General features: G+C 47.3%; 1 long non-coding RNA gene across 1 annotated transcript; it reads right to left on the bottom strand.

Annotated features, from left to right (window-relative positions):
• Nucleotides 1-10,627: 10,627 nt before the first annotated feature.
• On the bottom strand, nucleotides 10,628-15,135 carry LOC143835099 (uncharacterized). The gene is made up of 2 exons (XR_013229991.1): nucleotides 14,327-15,135; nucleotides 10,628-10,929 (listed from the first exon to the last, which is right to left on the bottom strand). It is a non-coding gene; the product is annotated as an uncharacterized LOC143835099 (long non-coding RNA).
• Nucleotides 15,136-15,872: the final 737 nt, after the last annotated feature.

Raw genomic sequence — 15,872 nt, 5'->3', positions numbered from 1 at the left:
GCCGGTATCATAGAATCATAGAGTTGGAAGGGGCCTCCAGGTTTATCTAGTCCAATCCTCTGCACAGTGCAGGAACTCACAACTACCTGCTCACCCACAGTGACCCCAATGTCATGCCCAAGTGATTACCCCCACCCCCACCAAAAAATCTCCAGACTCCAGCCTGGCCTGGAGGAAATTCACCTACCATCCCACAGCGGCGATCAGCAATTCCCTGAGTATGCAAGGAAGGGCCACAAGAAAGCGACCGACACTGGCACATCCCTTCCTTCCCACCCACTCACAATCTGCCTAAGGTATGTTCTCCTGCCAAGCATGTTTGCCACAAAGGTCTTAGCATTCCTAATGATCTAGTACCCAAGGTGTTAGATCCGTGGTGGGTCTTGTGGGTCAGTGACTCACAGTCACTGGAATCATTGCAGCTCTTTATTGGTGCCAGGACATGACACAAGCTGTACCAAGACTGCACTGAGAAACCCGACACAAAACCCCAATATATACACAAAGCAGACACTAGATCTCTCTGCCCATGTGCGTGATTGGCCAGATTAGCATTGATTGATTGGAGCTGGATCCTCACTGCACATTGATCAGTTACGTGTGTGCTTGGATCCTGCCTCGGACCTCAAGCTTGACCCTCAGCAGGCCCACATACACAACCCAAGGGTCATCCCATTTAGTCTTCACAACAACCCTGTGAAGCGTATTTAGCGCACAGGGACGGGCCATTGGTAATTTGAATCGCCCTAGTCTAAGTCCCACACTCTATCCAATCCCATCTCGTTGACTCTCCCATCTCTGACACTGTCCAGATGGCCACTAATTCCCTCTGTCACTGCATTTAATGAGCTCAAAAAGAGGCTTATTTGAATGGTCGAGAAATGCATTTTATGAAGCTAATATTTCAGTATGCATTCAATGTGCCACTGCCAGACCACATGGAGGTGACTTATTTATTTGGCTGGGTCACAATATGAATGCCTTAACGTTGCACCATAAACTTTAAAAATACCCTAAGTGTGGTCCCATTTTCTTCTGCTAAAAAACGGGAAGGTGTAATGCACTAAAAATGTACGTTTTTATCCCGTGCCAGGATTTTGAACTGTTCGGTGCTAAAAATTAGAAGGCCTTAGACACAGATGAGAAACAGAGCCCCAATTAGAGTAAAATAATTATTTCTGAAGGGGGAAAAAAACCCTATACTGTGGCTACACTGGAAAAAAAACAATCCCCATGGGCTTAGTTGGTAATGGCTGTTTTCATACCCTGCTGGCACCCATGTGGAAGCAATCTATTCAGATACAGGCGGGGAAAGATCCAGCTTGCTGTAGGCAGAGTTGTGGCTTGGATATAGCAAACAAGGGTGATTCTGGATAGGCATCTTATCGGGTTTGCATAGCTTTGCTGTCCTTTACTTTGCTGTCTTGGGGACCTGATTGCTTGGAAAATACAATTTTCATTCTATTGATAATTTTGGAGGGTACCCAGTTTCAGAAGGTAGCCCATGGGTCTGCAGTGCTAACGCAAGATTCGAGTCCAATAGCACCTCAAAGACTAACAAGATTTGGGGGATAGGGAAGGGAGCTTAGATTCTTAAACAGAAGAAGAGTTGGTTTTTATACCCAGCCTTTCATTACCTGAAGGAGTCTCAAACGGCTTACAATCGCCTTCCCTTTCCTCTCCCTACAACAGACACCCGGGAAAGTAGGTGGGGCTGAGAGAGCTGGGACTGAACTGCTCTGTGAAAGATCTTCATATTCCCGTTTACCAACTCTTCTTCCCTTTTAGAGAATACTAAAATGATCAGAATAATGTCCATAAGGGCCAGAGCCTTCTTGGTCCTGGCCCCCAACTGGTGGAATGAGCTCCCGGAAGAGATCAGGGCCTAGTCTGCACACATAGGATAATGCACTTTCAATGTGCTTTGGCAACTGGATTTTCCTGTGCAAACAGGAAAACCTACTTCTAAAGTGCATTGAAAGTGCATTATCTATTGTGTGCAGACTAGGCCCAGGGATCATTCCAAACATGTTGGATAATGCGCTTTCAATGTGCTTTGGCAGCTGGATTTTCCTGTGAAGAACAGGATAATCTACTTCTAAAGTGCATTGAAAGTGCATTATCCAACATGTGCAGAATGGGCCCAGGGCCCTGCCTGAACTTTCACAATTCCGCAGGACCTGCACAAGGGAGGTCCTCCATCAGGCATTTGCTTGAGGCCGACCAGCTCCAAAACACCCACTGCCCCCCCCAGACACCCCCTCCCATGACTGAAGACTCTGACCTACCCACAGCTGTGTCAATGTTTCTGTTCCTGTTAAATATTGTTCTGGTTGACATGTTATGATTGTTATATTTGTTATTTGTTATATATTGCTATACAAATATTTGTTATATATTTGTTGCGGTATTCTGTGTAATCATGTCATAGGTTATGTTGTATGTGAACCGGCCAGAGCCGTACGGAACGGCAGTATAAAAACCTAAAATAAATAAATAAAATAAAAATAGTTAACCATCAAGTGGATTACATGCCTAAGATATACACTAGTATGTGGAAGAATTTTATAAATGTATATATCCAGCGGCTCTGGCATGTGTCTTTTAAACATTTATAGCAGTGCTTGTCAAACTGTGGGTTGTGACTCTCCCCCAGGTAGGCCACAAGGCCAAGATGGAGCTAATTTGGGAGAGATGGAGCAAAACCAGGGAAAGCCTAGAAAGGTGAGGGTTGAAGGACATCTACAGATCCTCTGGAAAATGTTGCTGTGCTTTGGAGTCTGACGAAGAGCAAAACAGCCATGGGGACTCCTGTCTTAGCCTTTCAGGTCGAGAGGTGCTTGTGAGTGTTGGCAGGGGCTTCTGCTCGCTTCAGTTTCGTAGACTCTCACCTGAGGGCCTTTGATCCTCCCAGGTGCTGAATCCTGCCAGGAGACTTGCTTTTGTCTCAGATCAATGCCCGGGAAAGTCGTGCAGTGTGTAAAAAGCAAGGAAAGGAGGAAGCCATGGGGGTGCCGTTCTCGGGCCATATTGCTCGCACATTGTGCTCTCCGAAAGGTATGTTAGAGGAAACATTCCTTATTTTGATTGTCCCAAAGCCACAGGAAAAATGAACAGAGAATACGTCTGAGAGGGGAGCCAGATGTGATTTGCTCAGATTCCTCTCCTCTGTCTCTCTCTCTCTCTCTGTCTCTCTCTCTCTCTCCCCCCCTCCCCCCCCCCCACCTCTTGCAAACCTGACTCGGTTAGAGGGAATAAAGCTTTAGGGAGGCCCCTGGATCCTTCTGCTAACAGCCTCGCTGCCTCTGGGACCAAGATATGCACAAGTAGGATTTGACGTTATCCAAGAAACATCACTGCCACGGCATAGGAGATCACATAAGGAACTATCCCTACACAGCAAAGGGTTTCCTAACATTCATAAGGTGCTTAACCCCAACATGTTTCTGCTACAAAAGGCCAACATCCTAGAGAACCCCAAGGCACCAGAAAGTTGGGACTAGAGTTGCCAACGTGGGGCGTGAGCTCTCCCAGAATTGCAACTGATCTCTGAAAAGAGCTAAATTCTCCTAGAGAAAACGGCTGCTTTGGAAGATTCATTCATTCATTCATTCATTCATTCATTCATTCATTCAGCCATCTTGGGCAGTGTACATCAAATAAAGTCAACATAGTAAAAACAATTCTATACATATATAACCTATATCATCCACATTGCTTGCCCCATTAGTTGCCAGAACTAGATGGTACAGGAGAGAGTGTTATCAGGTAATAAGACCATGTATGGTCATGCCAACCCACCCACCCCCTCCCAAAGTGGCCAATTATGTGTCTAGGGAGTAGGGAGGTGCTTCAAGTGGGCAAATGCACACAGCTGCCCTTCTCAACCTTATCCTGCATGATTGTGCCACTTATGCGGTTTCCCCAAGCCTGAAGAATGTTTCAGAAGTTTCCTCAATGGTAAAATAGTTGAGAAAGGCTTCCGTAGAGAAAGGCCCAGATTAAAAAAGATGCACAGCTGACGCTGGGTGTGATTCTCTATGGACACATTGTGGTGTTGTGACATCCCTTAGCATTTCTGTGGTAGAGAACTGCACATACTTTCCCTTAGAATGAAGAGGGGGGAAACCAGCTTGACCCAAGCGCCCATAAAAGGCTGCGATTGTGGTTTGGAATGCAGAATTGTCCAGCTCATAATGCTCAGATGGATTATGAATGAAACAAACTTTCTCTCCAGCTCGGAATACAAAGAAAGAGTATGGACAGATGTGATCAGAGTTCAGGCTGCCTGCTTTGTAAGAACATGCCCCTTTGGTGTGTATGTGGGCGTAACTTTATCTCTTGCCCTGACCTGGGTGGCTCAAGCAAGCATGATCTCATCAGATCTCAGAAGCTAAGCAGGGCTGGCCCTGGATGCTACTTGGATAGGAGACCACCTAGGAAATATAGGACTGTTACTCAGAGGCAGGCAGTGGACAACCAACTCTGTTCATCTCTAGTGTTCAAAACCCTGTGGGATCACCATAAGTTGGCTGCAACCTAGGGATGCCAGCCTCCAGATGGGACCTGGGGATCACTTGGAATTGCAGATAATCTCCAGTCGGCAGATATCAGTTCCCCCCTGCAGAAAATGGCTGCTTGGTAGGATGGACTCAATGGCATTCTATCCCAAGCTGGTGGTCAAGGGGAATCTAGCAGCCTTCCTGCAGCTGGATGGCACTTTCCACCATCAATGTTAGCCCCTTCCTCTTGCTGCAACTCATGGAAGATCCCATGGATAACTATGTGAGGCCAGATGCTTTGTAGGCACATGTTTTATTTATTTATTTTAAACATTTTTATGCGGCCTTCCTACCCATTTCAGGATCCTCAAAGTGAGCAGACGAAAGCTCACGCCTTGAATAAATCTTTGTTGGTCTTAAAGGTGCCACTGGACTCTGATTTTGTTTTTTTGTGCTGCTTCAGACCAACACGGCTACCCACTTGAATTAATCTACATTTGGTAGTCATGCTTGTGTCCTTGCCTTTCCATGTTCGGTTCAGGCTTGTCATTGCTGAGTGACCCAGAGCAATTCAATGTTTTATTTCCATACTGGGCAAATTAATAAAGCGGTACTTTAAAGACTGACAAGTTTTTATTTCTGCTTTCCTGAATGGGAACCCGATTTGGCAGATCTTTCTTTGGAATAAAAGTTTATTTTAATGTCTGTGAGAATGCTTAGAAGTCGTCTTGAGGATCCTTGTTTAGGCAAACTGGGGAAATGCACCTCTACAGGGAAAGGGCGTTGTATAAGTGAATCTGTCTATAAATGCCATCTTTACTAAAGCTCTCATGTTCACTGTTAACGTCCCTTGGCTAGGAATACATACAAATTTGAACAAAGAGTCCTATATTTGAATTTTGTGCTTTAAAAATAATAAGCCAAATCTTTCGGATCTGGCTCTGGGCTAAGCACTGGTATATTTTAAAAAATGGCTGAAGTTGCAGTACAGGGGGGGAAAGGGCCAAACCACAGGTGAAGAGCAACATATGATGGGGGAGGGGGGAGGAAGTTTCCATGATACTTTCCACCCATCTAAATTCTCCTTTGCCCTGAATATTTTCCTGAGTAAAAATGTGGCAGAGCTTCTTTCTTCTCATGCGTTTCCCCTACTTTTCTGCTTTTCGCTTTCCTTCAATTCTCTGAAATTTTCATGTGTGTGCCCCAAACAGAACATACAGGACAATCAAAGTTCTTGATGGACCAGCCATAATCAGCCATAATTGAAAACTGGCAGAGGGAGATCCTCCTGGGGTGTTCTATGGCAGGCACATGGCTTCCTGCCATGCAGGAGTATTTCGGGATATTTGCTGTACAAGGGAGGCTCCTGGGCTGTGCACACAAAGGCATTTCCCTTGGTCAAGACCTGACAGTGGAGGAGGAAGAGGGGAAGGGGGACCAGTTTATACACCCTGCTTTTCACTCCCTGAAAGAGTCTCAAAACAGTTGACAAATACCTTTCCCTCTCTCTTCCCACAACAGACAAGTGGAGCTGAGAGAACCGCTCTGTGGGAACTGTGACTAGTCCAAGGTCACCCAAGCTGGCTGCCTGTGGAGGAGTGGGGAATCAAACACAGTTCGATAGCTTAGATCAGTGGTCCCCAACCCGCAGGCCGCGGCCCGCGGCCCGGTGACGGGCCGTGAAGGCCGTGGTGCCGGGCCGCGGCTCCTTCTTCCCTCCCCCCCCGGAAGCGAGAAGCTTGCCGGGCCGCGAGCAAATCGGCCGCCAAAGCGGCCGATTAGCTCACGGCCCGGCGAGCTTCTTGTTTCGGGAGGGGAGGGAAGAGAAGCTTGCCGAGCAGCAAGCTAATCGGCCACTTTAGCAGCCAATTTGCTGGTGGCCCGGAGGGGCCGGGAGGAGAAGCCGTGGCCACCGGCATGGCGGCGGCGCAAACGCGCTTGTGCGGACTGCTGCGCATGCGCGTTTGCGCTGGGGCTGCCACGCGTGCGCGGGCCCCCGGGCCGCCCTCTCCCCCCACTCCGCCACAGCGGTCTGCAGCGGCTGAAAGCTTGCGGACCACTGGCTAAGAGGGCCCCTGCTCTTTAACCACTAGACCACGCTGGCTCTTTATAGAACCTTTCCCAGCAAGGCAGTCTGACCAAAACACCTGAGAAAAAGACAGGATAAATTGGTAGAATGTACTAGCAAAACTATGAGGGTTGCCAACCTCCAGGTGCTGGCTGGAGATCTCCTGGGTTTGCAACTAATCTACAGGCGGCGGACATCAGTTCATTTACATAAAATGGGTGTTTTGGAAGGTGAACTCTTTGGCATTATACCCCCTGTGAACCCCCTTCCCCCCAAATTCTGCCCTCCTCAGTCTCCATCCCCAAAATCTCCAGGTATTTCCCAACCCACAGCTGGTAAAGTTAGCTATGGTCATTTCTGGAAAGGTAGCCTGGGCAAGAGGGAGGGAGGGACTTAGTGGGGTTATAATATCATAAATCGGGGTGGCCAAACTGTGGCTCTCAAGATGTCATGGACTACACTTCCCATGAGCCATGTAGCTCATGGAAATTGTAGTCCACTAACATCTGGAGGACCACAGGTTGACTACCACTGAAATACAACATCGTGAATACATTGTTGAAAGCCTCAAAATCCTTAAATATATATAAACTACAAGAAGCCTATACATAGCTGCCTATTTCGTCTCTGTTTCAGAGATCTTGATGTGGATTTGCTGCCCACCATAGGATTGCGTTGAACTCTGCTGCGTTCTGCTCGCATCATGGAAATAACCCAGCAATGACAAGGACATGGTACGTATCCAGAATTCTTCCGGCCAAAAGAAATAGAATTCTGGTGGTGTTGCCCCTGGAGTGTCCCACTGCTTGGGGAAATGGGGAGCACAGAAGAATGTATACGGGGTTTGAAGGATTGACTCAGGAGCCCACCCAAGTTAATGAGAACATTCTTCTGCTTGACTCTCGAGCACATCCACAAACTGCAGAAACGCGGCGTGCTGTTGCAGCACCAGCTGCCCTTTCTCTTGCCTTTCCTGCGAGCCAAATCCCAATGAAGGTGCAGCAGAAGTCCCAAGGGAGGCAGAGAAGGGGAAGGAATGGCAGAGAGAAGAGACATAAGATTTTCATCAGCAAAGCTGCCAACCGGCCCGGCTGTATTTTACGGGCGAGCAGATAAATGTAAATTTGCATGAGCATAAATAAATGAATCGATGCGCGTGAGATGTGAAGCAGGCGGTGGAGCAGCCGATGGTCCTCCTCCATGGAAAGAAGAAGAAGAGTTGGTTCTTCTATGCTGCTGTTCTCCATCTGAACAGCCTCTTGTACCACCCGCACAAACTGGTACCTGTTGCTTACTAAGGCCCACCTGAACTAAAAGGAGTAAAATAAACAAATTAAGAGGGCCATCTTGTCTTCTAGAGAAAAAAGAAACCCTTGGCTGCTGATTTAAGAGCCAGTTTGGGGTAGTGGTTAGGAGTGCGGACTTCTAATCTGGCAAGCCGGGTTTGATTCTGCGCTTCCCCACATGCAGCCAGCTGGGTGACCTTGGGCTCGCAACAGCCCTGATAAAGCTGTTCTGACCGAGCAGGAATATCAGGGCTCTCTCAGCCTCATCCACTTCACAGGGTGTCTGTTGTGGGGAGAGGAAAGGGAAGGCAAATGTAAGCCGCTTTGAGACTCCTTTGGATAGAGAAAAGTGGCATGTAGGAACCAACTCTTCTTCTTCTTCAGTTATACCAGGCCTCTCTCAGCCCCACCCACCTCACAGGGTGTCTGTTGTGGGGAGAGGAAAGGGAAGGTGATTGGAAGCCGCTTTGAGACTCCTTCAGGTACAGAAAAGTGGCATATGAGAACCAAGGGGCTTTACGCACCACTATCTTCACATTTGGCTCTGCTTCCTGCAGCAGTCATTTTGTGGTTGTGCCCCCCATCCTGTGTTAAAATAGCCCAGGCTAACCTCAAACAATGCTGGGAGCAATTGAGGGCAAAAGAAGAAGGGGACGACAGAGAATGAGGTGGCTGGATGGAGTCACTGAAGCAGTCGGTGCAAACTTAAATGGACTCTGGGGAATGGTAGAGGACAGGAAGGCCTGGAGGATCATTGTCCATGGGGTCGCAATGGGTCGGACACAACTTCGCACCTAACAACAACAACCTCAAACAAAATGAAGGCAGGACTAAAATGGAACCATCAGAAGTGAAAGGGGCTACTCCTGCCAGAAACCAACCAATCAGCAGAAACCTCCACACAGGTAGGATATCTCAACCTGAAAGAGAATGCAAAGGGCCCACATTTCTCTAATGAAGTCGAGAAAACCCTCTCTCGGATATGCTGTGGAATAAGTAGTGTGACTCCAGAGTCAATCCTGAACAGTGAAGATTTTGGGGGCGGGGGGGGGGGAAGCAGCATCAGAGTGGAGATCAAAGACAGGCGCAGATTGCTTTTTATTTTTAAACCAAGCCGAATAAGCTTCAAAATCCCAGTGCAGATAAGATCCTCATCAAGTCAGATCTCGGAAGCTAAGCAAGGTTGGTTTTACTTAGTATTTCTTGGTCACCAAGAAATTCTAGGGTTGTGACCCAGATGTAGCCAGTGGCAAATCTCTGAATGTCTCTTGGCTTGAAAACCCTGTGGGGACACCATAAGTCAGCTGTGACTTGATGGCAAAAACAAACAATAAAAAAACCACTGACGGCTTTTAAGCTATTGTTTTAATTAAACAAGTGGCTCAATCAAGGCGCTGTTCAGCACAGTAGCCTATTGTCTTGTCACGGTTTTTCTAGCAAAAGAGAATCCGCCGATGACATCACCCTTTAATGCCTGCCTTTTTTTTCTTCCATGTGATTTCAGTGGATTCCCAGTTACATTACTAAGACAGCCTCTAACAACTCCTTTCTGCCTCACTTGCCTGCTCCTTTCCTAGGGCTCATGAGCACCTTCATTACAGCTCCACCCACTGGAGCTTCTCTTTAAACTAGGTCGGGACATTCCTGGAAATTTAGGGGCGGAGCCTAGGGAGGGCTGGGCTTCAGAAGGGGAGTGAGCTCAGTGAGCTATAACGCCATAGATCCCACCTTCCAAAGCAGCCATTTTCTCCAAAGAAATTGATCTTTGTCATCTGGAAATCAGTTGTAAGGGGGCTGGGAAGAGCGGGGAAGGGAAGAAGTGGGAAGTATATGTGATGTTGCTATAGCACCCAGAAGTGACCAAAATCAATAGGATTTTTGAAAGCATTTCGCCATGGCTGGATTGTGTCCTCCATTTTTTAATTAAAAAAAGGAAAGAACAAACAAGCAAGCTGGAAAGAGGGAAACTGTTCCCAGAAGGCGAAAGGAAGCCTTGCAGCTCTTCTTTGCCAAGTTTTTAAAACTGCAGAAGGGGAACTCCATTCTACTGCATGGCAGGGAGCGCGTCCGTCTAGGGTGCCAACTCTGGATCGGGGAATGCCTGGAGATTTGGAGGGTGGATCCTGAAGAAGGGAGGGTGGGGAAGAGAAGGGACTTCAGTGGGGTATAATGGCATAGAGGCCACCTTCCAAAGCGGCCGTTCTCTCTGGCTGAACTGATCACTGAGCGTTGGCATCCCTGCTCCCATCCTAGCAGATGATTAAGTGTTTATCCAATCTTGCGGGGCCTCATGAGCCACATCTAAATTTGTAACCACTGTAAAAAGATCCCCTAGTGTTATTGTCTGTTATGTGGGGAAAGGCGCAAACATGGCCAGCATGGTGTAGTGGTTAACAGCGGCAAACTTTAATCTGGAGAACAGGGTTTGATTCCCCACTCCTCCTCTACAGGGAGCCAGCTAGGCGGCCTTGGGCCAGTCACAGTTCTCTCAGAACTCTCTTTCAAGCCACACCTACCTCACAAGGTGCCTGTTGTGGGGCGAGGAATGTAATTGTAAGCCACTTTGAGACTTCTTATGGTACAGAAAAGTAGGGTATAAAAACCTCCTCTTCAAACATGGTCCCAAATCAACAGCCTTGTTTGTCTGGTTGAGTCCCATATGGACAGATCAAGTTATACGTCTATAATTAAGCCCTAAGAAAATAGGAAGAAGAAACAGCACAATATTATTTCCAAAGGCCAAAGTCAGCAGCAAACACAGAACTCTTGGATGATGAGGCTAGCATTTTAATTTATTTCTTTTTTTTAAAGAAACCTCAATCTTCTTAACAGCTTTGACCTTTACAAGTCAAACTGTTTTCATTTTCTAAGTGGGCTTGATGAATCATCGCAATTGGGGAGCTCTGTCCGGTCTGGCTGCCAACTGCCTCTTTCCTCTGAGAGGGCTTCCTGAGTGCCAAAGCCAACCCAAGGGGCTTTTCGGATCGATGATAGTGTACAGATTCTTCTGCGAAGGAACGCATCGTTCAAACGGGCAGATCAAATCTGGCGCGTGAGTCATGTCTTCTGCCGGCTGTTGGAGAAATGAGACAAGGAAAACAGGAATTTCCACACCCTAAGAGTGTGGCTGTTTGGTAGGACTCAAAGAGAGGGCAGCCGTTCCAGAATCCTTGCCTGTTTCCAAGACAAAAGACTCGGTTGATAAAAAACATTGGGCCAACTGACATGATATGAAGTCTCTTAGAATCATAGGGTTTAAACCCATTACTGTGGGTTCTATCCTCTGCTGCCAACAAGATCCTCTCCCTGACTTCCTCTAAGTCAGTGGTCCCCAACCTTTTTATCACCTGGGACCGGTCAACGCTTGACAATTTTACTGAGGCCTGGGGGGGGTAGTCTTTTGCCGAGGGACGTCGCCGCCACCGCCTGAGCCCCTGCTCCACTTGCTTTCCCGCCGGTGCCCCTGACTTCCCGCCGCCCACTGGGGGGTGCTGCTAGCAGCAGCTGCGCAGTGCCACGCTGAGAGGGAGCCCCAGCCATGGCAGCTGCCGGAGAGCACTAAAAGTGGGCTGGTGACAGAGTGGCAGGGCAGCCCGAGGCAGCAGCTGGGGAGGAGGACGAGGAGGAGCCGCGGCCCGGTACCGACTGATCCACGGACCGGTATCAGTCCCTGGACCAGGGGTTGTGGACAGCTGCACTAAGTGACAGCCTTTCAAGTACTTAAAGAGAGAAATCCTGTCTCTTCTAAACTTATTTTTCTCTAGGCTGAACATTCCCAAGTCCCTCAGCCTTTCCTCCTAGGGCTTGGTCTCCAGGCACCAGATCATCCTCGTTACTCTCCTCTGAACCTTTTCAGTCTTGTCCATTTTTGAAATGAGGCCTCCAGAACTGCACACAGGACTCCAGGTGCAATCTGAGCAATGCAGTATACAGTGGGCTATGCTATCTTGTGATTTTGATGTGATGCCTCTGTTGATGCAGCCCAAGACTGCATTTCTTTACCATCACATCACACTATCTGCTCATATTTAACTTACACTCCACAAGTACCCCAAGATCTTGTTCACACACACTGCTACCCAGAAGTGTCTCTCTCATCCAGGGTGCATGCTTCTCATTTATCTTCTTCCCTCTGTCCCAGCATTCCGTTTTCCTTCCTAAATACTTGAGATTATCTGATTTAACATTCTATTTCTATGCAAGATGATAATGTAACCTCCATGTGCAGGAGTTACAGTCCAGTGGTGGTGAATAAATCTAGCTTTGAGTTTCGGGCAAGTAGATGTGCTGTATTTGCGCAGTAGTTGCTTGTTCTACAGGGCTAGGTTCTTGTAGCTCACAGCTGCTTTTGCTCTGTGCAACCCATAAATTCCCTCAAATGACAACGGAGGCACACAACCTCTGAGTCATGGTCCCGTCGTTAAAGTGACTTACTTGCTTTGTTAAGCAGGGAATCACCCACATTCACCCTCTCTTTGTGCCACGCTAGTCAGATGCATCACTTCCTGATTTGTATCATCTAGGTCAGGGGTAGTTAACCTGTGGTCCTCCGGATGTTCATGGACTACATTTGCTGGCAGGGGCTCCTGGGAATTGTAGTCCATGAACATCTAGAGGACCACAGGTTGACTACCCCTGATCTAGATTGCATTGCCTGCTTTTTGCACCTGAGCACTCAGAGGTTTGGGTTTCAGAAGTGATTGTAAGACTGGCTACATTTGTGAGCAGGCAAAGAAGGCACACAGTCAACCCCCAGTAGTAAGTCTCAACTAAAAAAAAACCTTAATTTTTGTGTCTTTTAATTATATACCTCTTACAATTGGAAGCAATGGCAGACGAATGGTGATGATGGGCATTGTGAAAAAGGACCATAATTTAGCCAGACAACAGCATAATCATGCTAATATGTCTGCAGGTTCAGTAGACACAGACTAGAAGTTCTTTGAAAACAGCAGATCTTTATAGTCCAATACGAACTGAACACCGAACAAGGAACAAGGGAAAACCGGGAACTTATATACAGTTTGGCTAGTCCACCAAAGAACCTGATTGGTCCTTAACGGGCACAGTTCATTGGTCCATAAGTTCACACAACGAGAGTCTCTGATTGGTTGCTTTATAATCCTTCATTTACATTGTGGCCCGCATTAGAACAACTAGGATTGCATACATAACACATGCAAACAGACACGCGTAAGTTCACTAAGGCAGGGGTAGTCCACCTGTGGTCCTCCAGATGTCAATGGACTACAATCCCCATGAGCCCCTGCCAGCGTTGTAGTCCATGAACATCTGGAGGACCACAGATTGACAACCCCTGCACTAAGGCACATCCCAACAGTTTCGTGTTTGCAACTGGTAAGCAGGATGTGAACCAAACCAGTGTACTCTCAAACATGACTTGATCTGGGTTGTAGATATCAATTGTATGCTTTACTTATTCCAAATGTGGCTGAAATTTTCAGAAGATCCTGTTAATTAGAACGAATGTGATGAATTTTCTATTCCAGGGGTTCGCAATGGACTATTCTGCTCAATCTTTAGATGGTCATTGTCCCTTGTAAGTTGCATAGTGGAAGGGAGAGCCAAGGATGGTCCAACTTCTGTGGGAATGCCACACAACAAAGCCCAACCCATTCCCATGTTTGTAGTGATGGGGTTTATCATTTAAAGAAACCTCCTTATATTTTGCAGTATTAAGGAACCGGTAATTTCTGGAGCTGCCCTTGCATCACATGACCTTAGTTTACTAATAGGTGCCTGTTTGTTCTAGAGAACAGCCTTTTTCAACATTTGGAGGAACCCCTGACCTTGTGTTTGAGGCTTGATGGAACCCCAGAAGTGGTGACGTGCCCCAGTTTGAGAGCCAGTTTGATGAAATGTTTAGGAGTGTAGACTTCTAATCTGGCATGCCGGGTTCGATTCTGCACTCCCCCACATGCAGCCAGCTGGGTGACCTTGGGCTCGCCACGGCACTGATAAAACTGTTCTGACCGAGCAGTGATATCAGGGCTCTCTCAGCCTCACTTCCCTCACAGGGTGTCTGTCGTGGGGAGAGGAAAGGGAAGGCAACTGTAAGCCGCTATGAGACTCCTTTGGGTAGAGAAAAGCAGCATATAAAAACCAACTCTTCTTCTTCTTCAGTAATATCAGGGCTCTCTCAGCCTCACCTCCCTCACAGGGTGTCTGTTGTGGGGAGAGGAAAGGCCACTGTAAGCCGTTCTGACACTCCTTCGGTTAGAGAAAAGCGGCATATAAGAACCAGCTCTTCTTCTTCTTCTTCCATCAGAGAAGCGGGTGCCGAAGTAAGATGCAAGAGCCAGCCAATCGATCAATTGATGATTTACCGTTTCCATTGTGGAGAAAGAGACTAGGCCTGTAGAACAACAGGGGGCTCTGGTGAGGTCTAGTGATGTTGGCAGCCATCCAAACTTCCAGGAAAAGCCATATAACCCCTGGGGAGTTCTTACCTAACTAGAGCAAAGCTGTCAAGAAGACTGCATCTCAAGATGTTTTAGTTGCCCTTCATATAAGCCAGTCCTTGTTCAGGCAGTGGTTCTCAGAAATAGCTCACATTTCTGATCAGACCGTCCCGGGATGGGGGTTAGGAAAGAAATCCTGAAATCCAGCATCCAAAACCACTTGCCCAGTTTTGAAGTTCACCACATCTGGAGAGTACATCTGCAGGACAAGAAGATCACAAAAGCACACAGAACATATCAGCAGCCTGTCTCTTGCAGGGACTGGATATGTGATCCTGGCACCATTTTGGGAGTTCATGCAGCTGGGAAAATAGGAGGGAGAGAGAAAGTGTGCGTGTGTGCGTGGGTGCGTGCGTGTTAGTGAGTGGGTGAGAGAGAGAGCGAGAGAGAGCGAGAGAAATATTTCACAGAAAGTAATGTTGGTTTAAATTAATTAGCTTGGCTGTAGATTTCTTAAATGCTATTTAAGCTCAATGGCAAAGAGCAGTTCAATGCATTTCTTTTTCTCTGTCTCAAAGTTTGTAGCCGGTGTAATTGCTTTTGTTTAAGGCTTGGATAAAGGGGGCGGTTTAATCCTTCCTCACAGCCCTGAGCGTGAGGGATCTTCCGCTCTCCTCAGATCCAGTATAATGAAGAGATTTGAAGTTATTGCCTTGTAAACTCTGCGGGCCCCCAGCCGTGTTCTGAAAACCGCAGGTCACAAGGGAAGTACATTCCATTGCCTGCCTTTTCCCCAGACTTCCAAAGTGAGGGATTGTGGGTGTTTGCTCACCAAATGACCTCTCTCACTGTCGAAGAGGTCAAGAGGTGATTTCTTGGCCAGTGTCCTTAACGCAGCTGCTGCGGTGCCTGTTTAATCTAGGGTTGGGAGACAAGCAATAGTTGGTTCAGAATAAGGGTAAAAGTGTGGTGTGGGTGTTCACCATACTAGCATTATTCTTCATTGGACTTTGTATGCTTCATAAACTGGCACAACTTCATTTACAGAAGAACAGTGGGTATCCAGTCCAGATAGGGATGCCTTCTTCTAATTTTAAATCCTTAAAAATTATTCTTGGCTAGAGACAAAATCATTTCAATACACTGAGGGGGTTTCCGCACCCTTTAAATGTAGTGAAATGCTTACCTTACGTAGTTGTTATATTCTGGCCCCTCCATATGATGTTGCCAACATGCAGCATCTGGGCAGTAAATCGCTTGCTACATCCTCCATTTTAAAGCACTAGTTGGGGAATCACATAAAGTGGATTCCCCAACCTATTTAGTGCTAGCTAACGGAGAGCAGCTGGCAGGCAACCAGCGGAGGGAAGGTATGGAGGCTCAAATGTGCTAAAGGCAACTGCCTCGTCCTGCTCTCACCCCACCTCCCTCTCCCTTGTTCCTGGGGGCGGGAATGTCTTTTTAAAAATGGCTAACATCCTGGGGCCACAAATAGGTGGACAAGCATGCAGGCGATGCCAGAAATATTTTTTCCCACTGTTGTAACACAAAGCATGGCTTTCTAAAGTCCCCGCCCCCCCCAAAAAAATCAGAA

Source organism: Paroedura picta, chromosome 4, assembly GCF_049243985.1.
Source record: "Paroedura picta isolate Pp20150507F chromosome 4, Ppicta_v3.0, whole genome shotgun sequence".
Lineage (NCBI taxonomy): Eukaryota > Metazoa > Chordata > Lepidosauria > Squamata > Gekkonidae > Paroedura > Paroedura picta.
The sequence above is the reverse complement of the archived record's forward strand: the minus strand, read 5'-3'. Positions and strand labels throughout refer to the sequence as shown.